The 16,251-nt window shown below is 43.9% G+C and overlaps 1 pseudogene; it reads right to left on the bottom strand.

Annotated features, from left to right (window-relative positions):
- Positions 1 to 1,441: 1,441 nt before the first annotated feature.
- The window catches only part of LOC134435778 (squalene monooxygenase-like), a 15,477-nt pseudogene continuing 667 nt past the window's right edge, over positions 1,442 to 16,251 (bottom strand).

Below are 16,251 nucleotides of genomic sequence, written 5' to 3'. Positions count from 1 at the left end.
AGGCCTTTATTGAAAGCAGACCCCACCTTCTAGGTCCCCTGAATATAACTTTATTGTATTGCATTGTATTGTATTTCTTGTATTCCTTTACAAAACATGTCAATTTTAATTAATTTAATTTAATTTAATTTAATTATGCAGCTTCCCATGAAATATATGTCAGGGGCCGGATAAAAACGTCCTCAAGTGCTGTTAATGGCCCTCGAGACATAGGTTCCCCACCCCTGCAGTAAGGGGAGGAAAATGTTCCATAACAACTCCCCTATACAAAACCAGGACAATAGAACATTATACACATTTGTCTTTTATTTTTTCCATTTCAATCGTTAAAAGTTTCACAGCTGGCATAAGGACTTCAGGACAAACAGTTACATAAATAACAAGGAAATACCAGGGTACCTTTGAAACCCTAAGACAAGTTCAAATTATTAATGAATGTTATACATGTGTACAGAATAGGGGAAAGTAAACAGGTAAAAAGGTGCCTGGTACTAAATATAATGGTATGAAATAAATGTGGCAAATCATTTAACTGTCAGACTGAATTACTGTATTTCAAAGCATACATAGCCTGCACAACAGTCAGTCATTGCAGCAGCATCATACCACAGTGCTTCTACTTGTAGTGTGAAACGGTATGCCATCAAGTATGTGTATGATAAAGGGAAATGTAAGAGGAAGCCATTTCCTCACCACCTGTACATTATTTATTATGTTTTTTGTTTTTACAGTATTTGCCTGCCCTGCTGTATCAAATGTTGCAGTGCTTACTACAAGGTTACAGTACACTACCGATTGCGGAGTAAGTTGTGAATTATAAGGATACAAACACCACCTATACAGTATGTCATTGAACACGAATTAAAAAAACACCTATATGTAAAATGTGGAATGGTAGCTGATAACGTGTGCGCGCCCGTGTGTGCGTATGTGTGTGTGCATGTGTGCATGCCTGCGAATGTGTGTGTGTGTGCGTGCGTGCATGTGTGCATGAGTGTAAGGCATATATGTCGTAAGTTAATATAAAAGAAAAAAATAAGGATTAAATATACAATTAAATGAAGGATTAAATATGTCTGTACAGTGTGCCGTATTCTTGTCCCATTTTACATGGCCTTCAGTTCAGTGTAGTTACGTACTCTCTGCATAAGCTAGACTTTAGGAAACCTTTAATCAAGACACTGAAAAGTTCAGCGTATAAAAATACATTTTGAGGACTTCATTATCAAAATGTGCATTTTTTGCTGACAAGCTTGTGCTTATTCCTGAATATTCACCATCACCATCAATGTCATGCATCAAAGTATTGGCTTTGCCTAATCCTGAACATACGTACATTTCTCAAATTCACCCACAATAATAACTCAAAACCAACAAACCAACAAACCAATCAATCAATCAATCAATCAATCAATCAATCAATCAATCAATCAATCCAGCCATCATAAATGTATTTATACAGCACATTATCATATTCAATAATCATTCAATGTGCTTAAAATTGTAATATATATGAACAAAATAAAATAAAATAAAAGACAAAAAGACAAAAGCTATTGGTATTTTACTGTACTGATACTTTGTAGAACTAATTCAGCTGATACTTGAGCCAAAGTGCACAGTGGGGGGATAGTTAATATCTTATATTATTACTAGACATAGTCATATATATACGTATATAAGGTACTTAAACTCAGAGGCGAGAATATTTCACATTTGTTTAAGGTATTTTAACTTGATTGCAGTTAGTGCAATGAATGCAATCTAGTTAATATATAAGGTATTTGAACTCGGAGAATATGAGTGGCAGCATGACGGCACAGGCGCGGTACAGGATAGCCACACTGCTGAGTAGTGCTCGGGGTTTCCCCCACCACGGCTCACACTTGTAGCTGAAGTACATGGCATACAGTGCCACCCCCAGGAAATGGCCCATCAGCGTCCGGGGGTGGGGCGTCAGTCTGGGGGCAGAGACAAGATGAATGCTTTTTTTAAAAATTAATTTAAGTTAAATTAAACAAACAAACAAAAATCCATCAATCACGTCACAAACACATGACTGAAACAAACAGCGGAGCTGGAAATGAAGGTTACAAACTGTGAAACTTAACGAGCCACTATCAAATAAAAGCAAATTTGATAACTTTCTGTCTGAAACCTGCAAGCCTTAATTTCCTGTTTTTCACCAGCTGGTGCTAATTTCCATCCCTGTTGTGCAAGTAGTGAGAATAAGCCCATACGACTTTGATGCTGTCGACCAACGTTGACGGAAGCACGTGAGCGAGAACTTGTTGTCACGATGTGGGTGTTATTAAATACAGCGCATTTAAAGTCGGCCACAAATATGAACGAGACGATGAGCTCGCACCGGTTTGCTCTACTAACACACCACGTGTGAGGAGTGGGGGGACAGGCAGTGAGGAGGAGCTGAAGTGGGGACCTGCGCAAACTTGTGTAGAGGTGTGAGACAAGACCCATATACACACGTGAGTGAGTTGTTGACCAACCAGTTAATGGGCGCGTGACCTCGGACGCAGTCCGCCGACGAGCGTTGAAGGGGATAAGCAACTGCAGAGGTTGCAAGATCTGACTGCAGCCGCATTCATCCCGCAACGTCAACGCAACGTCGACGAAATTTCGAAGTTTGACAGGAAATCTAACCGTCATGCAGCATTTTCCATCCAGGGTGCATTGCTGTCTAAATGCGCATGCATGCGTTGACACATCTCGATTGCACCTATTGAAACAGGTGTTGCACAGGAAAGAGAGAGGGAGGACAGAGGAAAAGGAAACCCGACATGTGGGATTCTGCTTAACAAGACGTCCCAGTGTGCGTTCAAATACCTGATTGGTTCATAAGTACAGGGCAGAGACCAATCACAACTGGTCTCCCAAGTTCCCTCACAACATGTTAATTAGTTTGATAGGGGCCATAGCTGGATTGGCCATAAGGCATAGGGCATTTGCCCGGTGGACTGTTGATGATTTTGACCCGGCCCTCCCCTCAATGGCATCAGTCTTCATGCCACTACAGCAGGCCTCTTGGTGATAATCAGATATTAGGCATTTTGGCTGTTAGGGTCGAAATAGCTCATACTTGATGACTACAATGTTGTCACAGGCTTCTTTGTCTCTCTCAATGCCTGTTGGACCAGTCTTGGCTAAAAATGCCCGGCCTGGTTTTCCATCCCTCACCAGTCCAGACAGGGGCCAGCAGTAACTAGATTGCATTCTCGCAGAAAATGCTGGAAGCGGGCTTGTCTTTTGGGGCAAAGCTGAGCAATGACATACATGGTATTTTAAGTTGGCTAAGGAACACTGCATATGATATAATTTTGAAAATCAACATTGGTCCAGGTGGTATTTGAACTCCCAACCTCCATTTTGCTAATCCAGCACATTTACCATTGAGCCAAGCAGCTGCCTATCAAGAGCATTCCAGCAAGACAATATCAGAGTGCATTGAAGAGTTGAACAATAGACTTCTAGAACGGTAGTACAGCTGCTCGTTAAGAATAGAATGTTGAGAGAAAGTGACAGTTGAGATGGAACCCTGCATTGGCAGCACCTGCTCTGATTGACTGTATGGCAGTTAGTATTGTGCAGAGGGCAGAATCAAAACTGTTTCTAGTTTTTAGATCGCTGTTGTTAAACAACTAAAAAGAATTGGCACATGTCCTTTGCAGAGATTGCTCATGATACTTTCACCGTTTTTAGTCATCTCATAGATCTTGCTAGCAACGCGTCAACTAAATTTTTAGGTGAAAGTGTTGATGTTTTATGAACGAAAAAGCCTCCTACACTCTGATCTGTAGAGTGACGGAACACTCTCTCCTGAAGGTTCTACCATTGTTTTCTATGGGGACCCATATTTGTACAAAATCGCCAAAAATGGAAAAACTACAAGAGACACGGACACGCTATATCAGAACAAATGATCTCCAAGCCGAGCCGGTCGTTTTAGTGTTTGAACGGTGTCTCTATCTCGAAAGGTCTAGGAGGAGATCCATTTTCTATTTTTACAGCCCTGCACAAGAGAAGCAACAAAGCAAGCAAGCATAAACTGTACTTAGGGATTCCTATAAGCGGGACTTGCTCTGTAAGCCTGCTTAATACTTAGGGATTACTATAAGCTTTTATATATACACTACATAATTAAGCCCTACACCCCATGTAAAACATGCGCCAAGGGCTCCTCTGGGAATACTTACACGGAGAGCAGTCCAACGGGGCCCGATATACACTCCCCACCCAGCTGGAAGTAGTGCAGGCAAGCCTGTCTCAGCTGATGCAGTGAGCCTTAAGGATGCAGTGAGGAGAGGCATCATCATCATCAAACATGCACTCATGAGACACATAACAAGGTACAACAGCAACGGCAATCAGAGATGATGGCAAATTGGACAAAATATGGCCACCGCTGTGCTGACTTTTTTTCTTTTTACATTAGTATGTAGGGGCATTTGACATCGGATTCTCCTGAAAGTTTAATCGAATGCTGAGTTCAAGCGAGAAACATCTGAGTCTGTTTGGTATGAATTTCAACTTACTGTCAGTCGAAGAGTTCGTAAAGTGCCTCAGCGAGAATATTCACAACAAATGAATGGGATGCTTTCCTTTCCCAGTGGAACTTCTTCTTAGCCTGTAAACATGACAAAGCTTGCATTTAATAAAGAGAGACCAAAAGGGTTGGCGGCCTACTGGAGACGTTGATAATGGACTAGGTCCGAAACGTCTGTAGCTCCAGCTTTTTCCGATGACTTCTTTTGTAATTTCTCGGCTACAATACACATTTTGAACTTGAAAGCCTTGTGTGCGCCTCATCTTTTTTGACTGTCATAGTAAAGCTTGCATTTAAACGAAGATGGAGAGCATACTGCTTAAAGACTGAGTGGACATCCACATTTGTCTTTCTCAGAGGTTTTAAGATTAATCTAATACAATAGGACAGGTCAAAGTATGCATGAAATGGGCATAAATACAGCAAGTAAATGAACTTTGAGGCTAAAAGCAGGATACATGGCATTATAAACAGAAAGTTAATAAAATCAACATTTGTATTCCTAATAAAGTTAATCTACAATGCATACAGTATGTGAGCTCAAATTAAGCTCATTTAACCCAGTAAGACACGGCCCCTGTTACAAATTCTCTGTTACCAGAATAGCAATGACCTGCTGTTTCCACATAGCCAGATCATTTTAAATGTGGATATTTTTTTTCTCCTGTTTAGGTGGAAACAAAACATGTGGATAAAAATAAAAACTGTTCAGCCCCCTTGAGGGAATATTTTTAAAGCTGGATTTATGATATGTGGATTTTAAAACTGTTTGCGTGGAAACAGAGGGCCAAAACCAATGCGTTTAAAAAAATATCCGGCAACGAGGAAACAGCAACCAAGTCGTAACGTATTACTAAATGCACTGAGTTCTGTCATAGTAGTGTAGTAGTATGGTAGTTCATTTTTTTCAGTTACTATTACAGCATTCCACTGATGGAACGGCGTGCATTAACTACTAATGTGAAAAAAACGAGCGTTACCTGTATCAAGGCTATGTTGTCATGCAGGTCTGGGATATCTCTGAGCAGGCCTCTCCAAATCCTCAGGTCGTTGAGCGCCACGCTCATCCCACTCCCGGTCAGTGGGTGGCGCATGTTGTAGGCATCACCCAGCACCAGCACCCCTGAGGACCAGAAAAAAAACACACGACAAAACATGAACCAAAGAGGATAGATTCATAAAGACGATTCAAACCCCCGCCCACCCAATGCAAAAGAGTGTGCTCAAGTTGGGTCTCCTAGCAGGGCGTTGTCCCCTCCTTCTTTCTCTCCTTTTAAGGTGTTTGCACAAGAAGTGCGCTACCGCCATCTACAGTGCTAAGGGAACTCCATTTATTCTCAACCTTAAGACTCCGAAGGTCTCCAAACCGAAGGTCTCCTAAAGGGGTGTTCACCCGACATTACGTGGATACCGGAAAAGAACCCGCCTGAACTATCTCTCTCTATGAGATCTCTGCATGAACTAAAAGCTCCTCCTGTCCTTTCCTGTTATGTTGTTTGTGGTCTTCAATTGTGCTTTTGCAAGATATCTAATAACACTTTGATCATCATTAATGACCTCCAGCCTTTCTTCACAAGGTCACAAGTTATGGTACAGGGAAGCACGGGAAGAACTAGTTTAACTTGGACCCAGAAGGATTTTGGTGTTCAGATTGGTCGGATTCCAATATGCGGACTTCCGTCCTCCCTTGCTCACTTGCCTGCTTGTGACCTCATGATGATGTCACCGACGACAGAAAATGAATTCAATATCTTGCAAAAGCACAATTCTAATGTCATGTTCTCATTTGCAATTGGCATGGTGAATGAAAAACCGTCCCCCAAAAGTTGTTGAGGCTAGGCTGACAGCTGGGAAACTTTTTTGTTTTCTCCACGGATGTGGGGTCAGGAGGCGGGGCGAGGCCACAAGCACGAGTGGAGGACGGGAGTCTGCATATTGGAATGCGCCCATTGACTGAAGTGCACTTGATCAGTGATTCATAGAAATTACATTATTCATTGGTCTGAAGTTAAAGAATGGTAGTGGTAGTGACTACTATTATGAAACTGTGGAAAGACTATGATGAACATATTCTGAACATAGGCTGACAGAGACTATAAGTAAAACATTTCACTTTTCTCTGAACCACACAATGTAACTCATTGTGGTACAACAGACACCAAGGTGTTGATAAGCATAGATCTGAACCTCCACATTAAGTATGATTGACCAATATTGTCAACACGAGGGATAAGAAGGGGGGCCCCAAAATAGGTCTTCATTACATTGTGCTGTATGAATTGGGTGGGGGGACCTTTCAAATGACTTTGTCCTAGATCTGACGAAAGCTGTTATAGCGACACTGATTGTACACGTCATTTGTTAAGTCCCTGGCTCTCCCTGTGTGTGTGTGTGTGTGTGTGTGTGTGTGTGTGTGTGTGTGTGTGTGTGTGTGTGTGTGTGTGCGTGTGTGTGCGTGTGTGTGCGTGCGTGTGTGTGTTAATGCGTGTGTAATGGGGATGCGCGTGACAGACTGTTGCATGGTATGGAGGTGAGCGTGTGCATCATGCGTCTTCTGGCCACCTGTGAATCATCACAGTAAGCTGATTTACCGTAGAGCCACGGCAGCCCACGGCTTACTGGACTGGACTTAGAGCCGCAGGTCTGGAAAGTCCCTGTACTTAGAGCCAGAGAAGCCGACGTGGGGCAAAGGGGTCAGTTGTCCCAGGTCCAGGGAGAAAGGGGGCCCAGAATTGGCTTGTCATTACATTGTATGTATTTTTTTTTGGAGGGGGGGGTGCTTCAGATGACTTTGTCCTGGGCCCGGTCAAAGCTGTCAGCGGCCCTACTTGTAGCCACAGGTCTGGAAGTCCCCCTCGCCTGCCTGCCTGCCTGCCTCACTAGCTTGCCCAGCCACCCACGTCCCTGCATCCATGCCTGGCTGTACTTAGGGAGACCGACAGCGAGGGGGACAAAGGGGTTAAGTGTCCTGGACACAGGGATAGAGGGGTCCCAGAATTGGGTCCTCATTACATTATATGCAGGGCTCTAAATTAACACCAGCCAATCGGCCAAATACTGGTGAAATTTAAGTTTCACTGGTAGAAAAGACACGTTTGTACTTACTAGCTATTTTGTGTTTGGCTAGTAAGATTAACATTTACAAGCCATTTTGGCTGCTGAGGAAAAAAAAACACTTAATTTTGGGAGCTAATTGTATGTATTGATTGGGGGGTGGCATTGAGATGATTTTGTCCCGGGCCTGGACAAACTGCCTATGTACGTCCCTGCTTGCCTGCCTGGCTAACTGCTGTTGTCACGGCTTAAGCCTGTCACTGTTACCGTCACTGTCACTGTTTGAATCTTCTTCTCCTCTGACTCACCTAAGACGCTTATCATGGAGGTGCTTTCCAGGAAGTAAAATCGGTGATGCCTAATAAGACTCCTAATAGCTACAGTAAAAAAATGATGACAGGTGTTTGGTGATGTAAGGCAAGGAAGGGGTGGTGAGGATGAGGAATTTTACCCTCAAGACCGGAGGAAAACACATGATCACAGTATATTACATTACATCACACTTAGCTGACGCTTTCAGTTTTTCAAAGCGACTTGCAGTTATTATTTTTCAGGGTATTGGTTACAGTCTCTGGAGCAATGTGGGGTTAGGTGCCTTGCTCAAGGGCACTTCAGCCATGGATGGAGATGTTTTTTTTTAGTTACATGCCTTGTATGATACAGTGCTATACAAATACAATTATTATTATTATTATTATTATTGATGTAGAGAGAGGTCAAGGGGGATTCGTAGTCTGAAGTATACAGACAGAATATAATCCCATAATATAATCATTACAGGATACAGAAAACATGTCACGCAGAAGAAGGGCTTATGTCTCTTAAATGTTTGTGGGTGCATAAATAACTGTTTTTTTTCCTCCTTACCACATTTGTTGACAGGGAAGGCTGGGAGGAAGCTGGCTGGCATGGACCTCAGTCGGTCGTTCTGAAGGGCCTCGAGGAACGGCTCCTTGATGTGCTCTGCCATGAGGGAGGAGGAGGACTTACTGTTATTAACCCGTTAAAACACAGCGTTATAGATTTTCTGTTACCAGAATGGCGATGGCCGAGTCATAGCGCATAACTAAAGGCACCTCTGTTATGTCATAGTAATGTAGTACTATGGCTTGGTGAATACACTTTTTGGTGCCTTCTTAGTATTACATTACATTGCATTTGGCAGACGCTTTATAACCAAAGCGACTTTCAAAAGAGGACATAATCAAGCCAACTTAGTAGTTAGTAGTAATGAAGTACTATGGTAATTAACATTTCAATGACTATTACAGCATGCCACTGGTGGTAGGGCGTACATTATAGAGCTACCAGGAGGGTATTGGCTAGAGTCCCTGGAGTAATGTGGGGTTAGGTGCCTATTGCTCAGGGGCACTTCAGCCATTGATGGAGGTGTAGGGAGAGGTAAGGGTGGGATTCGAACCACCTCCCTATCAGCCCGTTAAGACACGGCGTTATAAATTTGCTGTTACCAGAATGGCAATGACCAAGTCATAGTGCATTACTAAATGCCCCGTGTTATGTCATAGTATCGTAGTACTATAGTACTGTAGTTAACTTTTCAATGTCTATTACAGCTAGCCACTGGAGGTACTGCGTGCATTAAGGGGCTACGCCACAGTTCGCCCATAACACACCCCATTATACACAGGGTAACACCACAACACACAAATGAGCAATGTGACCAACAGAGTATTTCCAGGGACTTTCCCCCACTGATGGCTGGCTACACATTTTGTCAAGGCAAATTCAAATAGTCAGCATGACACTTGACCCGATCACGAAAGATAATCTAGAGAGTAAAGATCCTGACAATTACTGATATAATACATATAGTAGCTATTGCACCATGTGCTAAATGTCATAAATATAAAACAGTTGCCAAACCACAAACTGTGTTTAATTCTGCATTTAATCATAACATCACAATTGGGCCTGTGACAGGAACCATTTTAGGCCGGCTTCACAGCAAGGCGGTGAAGCGGCGCGGGACGGAAGCGATTTCTACCGACGGTGGCGAAAATACATGGAAACAAATCTGTCCTTCCACACCAACCGGCGGTAGTGAGGCGGCAGCGGCGCGGGAGCCGGCTCTCTGCCACGCTGCATTTGGAAAATAGAACTCGAGCGTATTTTGGGTGGAAGTGGCCGGTGGTGTCCTATTCAAATTAATAGCACAGTTGCGCGCTAGCTTTGGCAGTGGGGGGATATTGAACAGGACCAGCCGAAACTAAGCAGAAAGACCTCAATCGTCTCGCTTCCATTCCGCGCCGCCTTGGTGTGAATTCGGCCTTACTGTAGCTGAGGAGCTGTGTTGTGCACTGTACCTGGCATCTGTGGGTAAATCCTGTCCGTCATGTATTCATTCAGGTTCCTGGGCAGGTCCCCTCGTATGTCGACCAGGACGCGCGTCTCCGAGGAGGAGATCTGGTAGATGAGGATGGGGCTGGGGTCTGCCAACACCACCTCTGCATGATGGGGCCGGAACTGGGGCGAGTCCTGGAGGAAGAGATGGTGAAATATTGTGGGCCATGTCCGAATTCGTGACTAGTTCTACTACACAATATACTGCAGTATATTGTGTTGTAGAACTAGTCACCAATTCGGACATGGCCCACTAAATGACCTATAGGCAAACCAAAATTCACCCAGGACTTGAGCCGATTAAAGACCAAAAAGACAAAAAAAAAAAAGGTGGTGCCACTCTTTCTCTGGGTAAGGGCCAATGGGGTGTTTTTAGTGTCACTGTTTTAATAATAATCATTTTATTTGTAAAACACATTTTCATACAAAAAAATGCAGGTCAAAGTGCTCAAACAATAAAAGTTATAAGTTAATAAATTAAAAGCAGCAAAAAGGCACTAAGAGACAAAGAGGGTTGTCCCATTAGAGTTTACTCTGAAGTTAACATTTTTGTGAATTTCCCTTGTAATATTTTCACCTGCTCACATATAAACAATAATATTCAAATTCTATTGACTGATATCACTTAGCAAGTAGAGAGAGATCATTTGTGTGGACTGCCTGTCATTTAAACTTGTGTGTTTTTTTTTGTTTTTGCTCTACAGGGATTTGCTGAAAAAAGGTTGGTAAACCACTAATCTAGTATTTGTTCACTTTAATGTCTTGCACTTGCACAGGTGAGGCACAAATGCAATTTTGTAGTGTGCACTTGTGTGCTGTGGAGTGTTGTGTCACAATGACAGGGAGTTGGAGTTTCCCAGTTGGGCTTTCACTTCACTTTCACTTTCATTGATAGTATTACCAGAGAGAGAGAGAGAGAGATTGACCCATTGTTTCCGGCTTCTACTATTGCAAGGGGGGGGCTGGGAAAATCCCCCTTTAGGCAGACCTAAGGACTGTTCTGTTCATTGTAGGAGTATTATGACACGCCCCTTTAGGCGGACCGGAACCTGGTCATGTTAGGTGCCCATAGCAACCTATTACATTGGCATATCTCCATACACTTACAGAATCTCTGGTATTACTGTACCTTCATGATGCAGCCCACAAAGTGAGAGGAGGTGTGGACTTTGCCGGATCCCAGACCTTTCCTGAACTTGGAGAAACATCCATCAGCCACCACAGTCAGAGGAGCATTGACTGTCTGTTTTGGAGACAAGATGCCGGAGAATAGTATCAGAAAACGTGTAATTCAAAGGAACCCAATAAATGTTATGAGGCCGATCTATGGAGCTGTCTCCCATTACACCTGACAAAAAGGAAGAAAGGAGTCGCACACAGGAGCTGAATGCAAAATCATAAACTCTATTAAGTTTAATACAGTTTTTGATTGTGCATTCAGCTCCTGTGTGTGACTCCTTTCTTCTTTTTCGCCATACTGTTCTTGGAATTACGCAGTGTTCTTGAAACACTCAGAAACATTGGTGAGGACGCCACCCCACCATGGCTATCCCATTACACCTGACCACGTACCAGTAGACTCCCAACCATGTTTTCAGCAGCACCTCTATGACTCTTGGCCTTTCTGAATAGTCCACCCAAAGCTCTAACCCAGGGTTTCCCAAACTGGGGTGCACACACTTTTGGGTGTACGTGGCTTGCCACAAGGGGGTGCGTGCGATGGATAGAGCAATGGTGGAAATGTGTGTTTTTAACACTATTTAAGCCATTTCACACCGCATTTCTCCTTTAAACCTATCCAGACTGGTGGGGGGGGGGCGGGGGCTAAAAGTGCCCGCACCAACTTTGATGTTGTGTAATTCCTTAACGACTTAAGCTATGACTGCGAAACTTTGTGACTTTTCCTAACATTTAGTTGGCTACAGTTAAGTACTGAAAGATTAGGTTAAAAGAGCCCCCCCCCCCCCCAGGCCCAGGAATGCCAAAAAGCCCAGTCTGGATAGGGTTAATGAACATTAAGTTGTTTTTAATGGTGTGGTGAATTGTATGCTGAAACTCCTAGACGTGTCATGTGACAAGTTCCATTGTAATGACAACAGAAAAAAACATCAGGTCTCATTGGAAATTAGGATTCCCCAAAATGCCTGTGCCTAATGTGTGGTGATTTGTGGTCCCATGGGGTACCCTATTTTCAGAAATGTAAAAAAAAGTCATCCCTGCTGACTTCCCTGGCTCACCTGTGTGTTTCCAGACTCCTTGTCCCTGTACTGGATGCCAGTCACACAGCCATTCTCTTCCTCCAAACTGGTCACCGTACCCTCTATGAAGTTAACACTGGACACAGTCACACACGCACGCACGCATACGCATACGCATACGCATACGCATACGCATGTACGCACACACACACACACACAACACTCACACACAGACACACACAAGTCACACACACACACACACACACACACACAAATGACACACAGAGACACGCACACACATGTACGCACACAGAGACACACACACACACACACACGCACACACAGACACACACACACCGACACACGCACACACACACAACGCACACACACACACACAGACACAGACACACACACACCGACACACCGACACACGCACACAACGCACACACACACACACAAGACAATGAGAACGTGTGTATGCCAAGAATGCCTTCTGTAGGTTGCCTTTAGAAGTTCCTGTCTATGAGATCCTTTCTTTCCAAAAAGACAATCTGTGTGCAACATTACAATGACACATTGGGTGTTTTGTTTTTTTATCTTTTGCCTGAGAAATGTTGCTATACAAATGTATTGCCAGGTGTTGTCTAATAAGATTCCCATTCAAATTGGGCTATTATCAAGAAAACTGAATTCTTGCCCCCACCGTGCCACAAACGGTAGGGCACTGTACTGTGAGGCCGGGGACCCCAGTTCAAGTCCCCGACTCGAGGTCATTTTCCGATCCTCCCCCCTCTATCTCCCACTCGCTTCTTGTCACATTCTTCACTGTTCAGGGTTGCCAGATGAGGCTGATGATTTCCAGCCCAAAAAATGCTCAAAAACCGCCTAGAAGCACAAAATCCCGCCCAATTCTATTGATTTCTATGGCAAAAAGTTTTTTTCTGCTAAATGCCATTTTCACCCGCACAAGGCCAACCTCAGCAGCCCAATTGGGCAGGAAACAGCCCAATCTAGCAACACTGTCACTGTTCTGTGTAAATACAGTTCCATGAGCGAGTGGCGAGTAGGAACGAGAAGCGAGTATTGTATGTGAATGTGGATTAAGTCCTTTTGCTGTAGGTTCACTTTGTGGTCCACTTAAAGTGGACTGAGTTTGGTTCACTTAAAGAGGACTACAGTATGTGTGAAAATACATTGACTAACACTGTGTTCTTCTTACTTTGGTTCGGACAGCGCTGAGTTACGCAGACCCATGATGAAGCGGCCGTGGTGGAAGGCTCGTCCGCACTGCGTCTCGCTCCTCTCCTGGGGGTAGGGGATGACGATGGCCGTCCCGCTCTCCGTGTCGTGCAGAACGTAGCCATCCACCAGGTGCGCATCCAGACCCTCCACCGAGTCTAGGATTGGGGGGAAAAGCACGATGTTAATTGGCATGAGGGAGAGATGCTGATGAGCTCTTTCTTTCACATGAACTCCAACATACGAGGAACGTTAGTAAACCTTCCTTCCAAAGCTTCATACAGTATTGGTATTGCTGGGCTATCGAACTGGTCCTTTAGCTCAGCGGTATCATGCTGTGCCTCCCATACCCGGACTATTGACTAGAAGGTGGCCGTAGTGGCAGGTTGCGCAGGAACACCTTAGTTACAGTGAAAGTGAAGTGAAGTGAAAGCCTGATTGGGAAACTCCAACTCCCATTGTCATTATGGCACAGCACTCCACAGCACACAAGTGTCCACTGCACACTACCCACAACAAAACTGCTTTCATGCCTCACGTGCAAGGGGGCAGCCCCCAATGGCGCCCGAAAGGGAGCAGTGCGACGGGACGGTACCATGCTCAGGGTACCTCAGTCATATGGGAGGAGGATGGGAGAGATCACTGGTGAATTACTCCCCCCACAAACCTAGCGGGTCGGGAGTCGAACCATCAACCTTTGGGTTACAAGTCTGATGCCCTAACCACTTACCCATGACTGCCCTACACAAGGCTGATCTGAATTAGCCAAGGGGCCAACAGGCCAACTGAGCAGAGGCCCATGGGGCAGGAGGTTAAGGAGGCCGGGCGCTTAATCTGTTAAGACACGGCCCCTGTTGTCAATTTGTTGTCACCAGAATAGCAATGACCAAGTCAGAGAAGGCACAAAAATGGCACCTTGGGGCGCCATTGAGGGCTGTCCCCTTGCACGTGTGAGGCCTAATTGCATTGCAATTCCGTTGCGTGCAGTGTGCAGTGATCACTTGTGTGCTGTGGAGTGCTGTGTCACCATGACAATGGGAGTTGGAGTTTCCCAAATGAGCTTTCACTTCAAAAGTCCCTAAAATATACTGTACATGAATAAAAAAGAACCCCTGTCACGAGGAGTGCTGTAGCACCTAGAGCCCTTATACCATACTGTGGAACCCAGGCTCGAGTCCAGCTCGTTCCTATCAGAAAAGATTAGCGCAGAGCCTATGTTATAACCTTACTGTAACCAAAATTGTAATGGCTATGTCTTAATCTGTTACTTAAGGCTCTCCGTAATGTCATAGCAATGTTGTAATGAAGTAGTTGAGCATTTTCAGCAAGTAGTGAATAGGCCCGCCGGCGACCCCATCTGCACTAAGTTAATATATAATGAATAACACATGAATAATTTCATGTTAACCCCTTAAGACACGGCATTTTAAATTAGCTGTTACCAGAATGGCAATGACCAAGTCGTAATGTATTACTAAAGGCCCCGTGCACTGTCATAGTAGTGTAGTACTATAGTAGTTAATTTTCAATGTCTATTACAGCGTGCCACAGGAGGTACGGTGTGCATTAAGGGGCTACTAATAATAAAATAAAATAAAGTAAAAAAGATGCCTGCCCAATCACCTTCCAGGCCCAGCTCTTTGAGCGCACGGTATCCCCCAGGCTGCAGCAGCTCCCCCACGATCCTGTCCGGCTGGCGGAGATCCCTCTCGATCACCGTGACGCGCCGCCCGTCGCGCCCCAAGACAGCCGCCATGGCCGAGCCCAGCACTCCGGCGCCCACGATGACGACATCCGGATCCGGCGGTGGCACGGCTGCCGCACGGCTGCTCTCCGCCTCGCATGGGCCGGTCCGGCAGCTACGCACCTTCAGCAGGCAACATGCAAACGACATAGAGTGATAAAATAATAATGTAATTAATGGTGATGGTCATTGGTCTCAAGACAAATGACAGCAATAATATCAAGCACTGTGATACCATACACAACATTGGGATACAGTATGATACCGTACCGGTAATATAGGCCTATCATCATTATCATCATCATAATCGTCATCATCATCATCATCATCATCATCATCATCATCATCATCATCATCATCATCATCATCATCATCGTCATCATCGTCATCATCATCATCCCTTTCCTTTCAATCTTACTAATCTTCTTCGTCATCCTCAACCTCATTAAGGATGAGGATGATGAAGAAGATGACTCACAATATTTATTATTATTATTATTATTATTATTATTATTATCAACATCATTGTTATAATTCTTAAAGTAGGGGCCTAATCATTAGAACAATAACAGGCTAATGTCAAAGGGAAAATGGAAAAATTGACTACACTTAACAAAAGTGTAAACAAGTAGCTTACAGTAGGTTACAGTAATGCAGTATTCCACTGTGTATACATAGGCCTACTTTTTCCTCATTATTAATCAATCAGTCAAATAGTATTTATGTTGCTCACTATCATAAAAAACTGTAATTTAATATGCTAGAATGTAGAAAACAAGAAAGAAGAAGAATTATAAAACTATAAGAAAAACTATATTGTATTATAGGCTTAGAGATCACCAGAGGCAGATGAAAAATGTTTTATTTTCTTTTTAAAACAAGATACTGTTGGGGCAGTTCTAATTTGAATTGGAAGCTGGTTCCATCATTTGGCAGCATAATGACTAAATGCCATTTCACCTAGCCTGGTGAACCAGCGTACCTCGCATAATGATTCAATGAAGCCAGAATGCCAGGAATCTGGCAAACCAATTACAACGCAAAGATGTGTTTTGAATCAAAGAGGGCAGGGTTTTGAGGGAAGGTTGTTCTCA

Source organism: Engraulis encrasicolus, chromosome 20, assembly GCF_034702125.1.
Source record: "Engraulis encrasicolus isolate BLACKSEA-1 chromosome 20, IST_EnEncr_1.0, whole genome shotgun sequence".
NCBI lineage: Eukaryota > Metazoa > Chordata > Actinopteri > Clupeiformes > Engraulidae > Engraulis > Engraulis encrasicolus.
The sequence above is the reverse complement of the archived record's forward strand: the minus strand, read 5'-3'. Positions and strand labels throughout refer to the sequence as shown.